A 3,343-nucleotide genomic window follows, 5' to 3' on the forward strand; every position below is an offset into this window, starting at 1 on the left:
CCCACGCCAAAGGGAGGGCCTGGACGCCAGAGCACAGCAGTGGGGCGGGAGGAGCTGCCCGACCGGAGTCCAGCATGCCTGTCACAAAGCACAGGCCACAGCACTAGACGCTCAAGTCAGGGGCAGGACCGCACACAGTCAGCCACGGGGCCTGCGGGAGGACCACGTGGAGGCTCATGTGTCAGGAAGCGGAAGAGCCAGATCTCTGAGATCTGAGAGGAGGCCCCCAGGAAAACGCATGGCCCAAGTCCTGGGGCCGTGAGGCTCGCCTGGGTCATCCCTGGGCGGCCACAAATGCAGACAGCAGGAGAACAAGCTGGCCTTCGGCTTATCTGTGGCTGTGGCATCTGTGATCTTTTGGACACAGGAGCCACCACAGCAGCCGCCTGCCCAGGAACACCACACTGAGACCTGCGTGCGGTGTCCCAGTGCTGCCCAACTTTTATTTTAGAAGAAGGGAAAAAATATCACCGTTTTGTTTTAACTGAAATGAGTCTGTGTCTTAAATAAAACTGTTACAAGAATTCTGCATTAGAGGACAGACAGGGAAGCAGTCTAAACCCGCTGAAGCCCTGGGTTCCAGGAGCACGGACTCGGGGGCCTCCCTCCCAGCCACCTCCCCCAGCCTGCCTGCCCGGACAGACCCGGCGACCAGCACGGGCCACACAGAGATACCGCTGGAGCAGTGTGGAAGTGGTTTGGGTGAGTGTTCAATGCCCGGCAAGGCCTGAAGGCCGCCCCGCCCTCCCCTCCCCCCCCATCCAGCTCTCCCCTGACCCTCTCTCCAGCAGGCTGTCCTCCCCAGCCCCGCCGTCTCTCCCATGCCCCCAGCACCTGTCCTGGGGCTGCCCAGCCGCATCTGCTCCGGAAGCTGGCTCCTGACTCACTCTCCCCAGGCGCACTCGCACACACTCACTCACACTCGCACACACTCACTCACACTCGCACACACTCACACTCGCACACACTCACACACACACCACTGGTGCTCTCCAAGGTGCCTGTGTATAGCCTCAGTCCCCCACACGCAGAGGAGGCACAGGGCCTGAGTTCTGGCAAGGAAGGAGCCTCCCTGGGCCGGGCCAGCAGGGGAAGGGAGGGCTGGGGGACAGACACCAGCCCCGGGACGTGGTCACAGCAGACACACATGGAGAGCAGTGGTGGAAGGTGTGAAAAGTGCTTGTTCAGCAAATCTCAGACCACTCACCACCGGCTGGGCTCCGCTGAAGCCTGGAGGAAAGTTTGAGCTCCACCTCTGGCCAAAACCACCAGTGCATGCTGTGCTAGTCCTTCAGAGGCCCTTCACACTGTTCCCTCCACTAAAAACATCTGATATTTTCTATAACAAGATCCTGTAACAAACAAGATACAACCAGCTAAAGCTATCAAGTAGAAGGCGGTGCAGTTTCCATCACCCGAGGTGGGCCAAGAGCGCCCCCGTGTGGACAGCATGGGTATGGCCAGTAACTGCACCCAGGGCACCGCCTCGGGCTGGGGTCTGCAAAGGCAAGAAGGTCCAAGACCCAACCCTTGCGACTCCCAGGGGCGGAGGGGAGACTGGGGGCCCTGCTCAGCCACTCTGAGCGTGGAGGACCAGCGGAAACAACAACACCCCAAGAGCAGACAGAGAAAAGCAGCACGCTGCCCCTCCTCCAGTTCACTCTCAGGCCCGTCCAACACGGATAGGCCAAGCCCTTCCTAGGCCTGTACTCACTATTCAAAGTGAGGGGTCTCTGTTGCTGCTGTGAAACTCCTTTTAAGGGAGGACGACCGCACGAGGTCCAGCTGGGCAATTCCAGGACAGAAGGGAAATCCAGTGGCCCCTCAGCCTGAGCTCAGACGTGGGGATAATGCTTCTAGAGCACCCGAAAGGTCCTGGGAAGTCCACACCGAGCCCACGCATGGGCTTGTGGATGGACACAGACCTCGGACGCTGGTGAAGAAACAGCTAACCCGGGCGGCTGCCTAAACGTCTTTCAACCGAAGAGCTTCTCATCACAGATGCAGGTCTGAGTGTGGAAACCACCCAGCACGGAGCACAGGAGGTGACCCAACAGCAGCAGGACGTTTTAGGACCAAGGTCCTCTCACCCAGCTGCCTCCAGGACAGAACTCAGCCACTTCCTGGGAGCAGGTCCCTTCCGCCTGGACCTCAGGGGGGCCACAGGATAGAAACAGCCTTTCAAAAAACGGTGCTGAGGGAGTTCCCTGGTGGCCTGGTGGTTAGGATTCTGGGCTTTCACTGCCAAGGCCCAGGTTCAGTGCCTGGCCAGGTGGCGCGTGGCCAAAAAGAAAAACAACACAGTGCTGGGGAACTGGACATCCACTGCAAAAAGCAAACCTCAGCCGCACACCACACCCGATATGAGGCTTAAACTCAAAATGGTCATGAGTCTAAACATAAAATATGAAAAAGTAAAACTTAGAAGAACAGTGTGTCTCGGGCTTAGGGAGTTTCTTAGAATGACAGAAAAAGTACAATTTGGAGGAGAACGGGACGACAGAGGGTGAGCTGGTTGGATGGCATCACCGACTCAATGGACATGAGTTTGAGCAAATTCCGGGAGATAGTGAAGGACAGGAAAGCCTGGAATGCTGGAGTCCGTGGGGTCCCAGAGAGTAGGACACAGCTTAGCAACTAAACAACAATAAAAGAAAAAAAAATCAATAAAGGGGACCGCACCTAATTTAAGCTTTTAATCACAATTTTAAACTTTTGCAAATAACCTGTCTAGCAAAGGACTTGTAACTACAATATTTAAAGAGCGCTCAAAACTCAACCTGTATAAAAACAGCAAGAAAACAACCTGCATAAAAACTATGCACAAAACTACCGGAGCAGACATTTCAGCAAGGGGGATTCACAGCTGTTCAGCATCACTGTGCCCTAGGGGAGAGCATCAGCATGAGAGGAGACACCACAACACACTAGGAACACACGGAAAACACGTGTAACGGTACAGGCAACACCAAGTCCTGGGTAAGCAGCTTATGAGAATGCAAAATGGTGTTGCCACATTGGAAAGTCAGTTTGGCGGCTTGTTACCCCGTTAAACACACAGCTACCATCCGGTCCTGGGTGACCCGCGTCCGTGGCAGGAGCCACCCCCAAGTTCCCGCAGCTCTCTCCGGATCGCCTCGGACTCGCCTTGGAAGGGGCCCCGCTGCTTGCAGCGCCCCGGGCGAGTCGCCGGGGTCCCGGGCTGAGGGACGGAAGCGGGTCCCCAAGGGTGGCTCCGGGCCCTGGAGAACCAGCCGCGGGCGCCGGGGATAGAGGAGCTCTGTCCTCAGGGCGCAGCGACTGAGTCCCCAGGCGCGAAGATCCCTACCCCGGAGCCGCGGGG

At 57.1% G+C, this 3,343-nt stretch overlaps 1 protein-coding gene across 1 annotated transcript in view; it reads right to left on the minus strand.

Moving 5' to 3' along the window:
• The window catches only part of BRF1 (BRF1, RNA polymerase III transcription initiation factor 90 kDa subunit), a 51,062-nt gene that overhangs the window by 46,543 nt on the left and 1,176 nt on the right, over positions 1-3,343 (minus strand). The window lies entirely within an intron of this gene.

This window comes from Bison bison, unplaced genomic scaffold (genome assembly GCF_000754665.1).
Source record: "Bison bison bison isolate TAMUID 2011002044 unplaced genomic scaffold, Bison_UMD1.0 scf7180017845494, whole genome shotgun sequence".
Classification (NCBI taxonomy): Eukaryota; Metazoa; Chordata; class Mammalia; order Artiodactyla; family Bovidae; genus Bison; species Bison bison.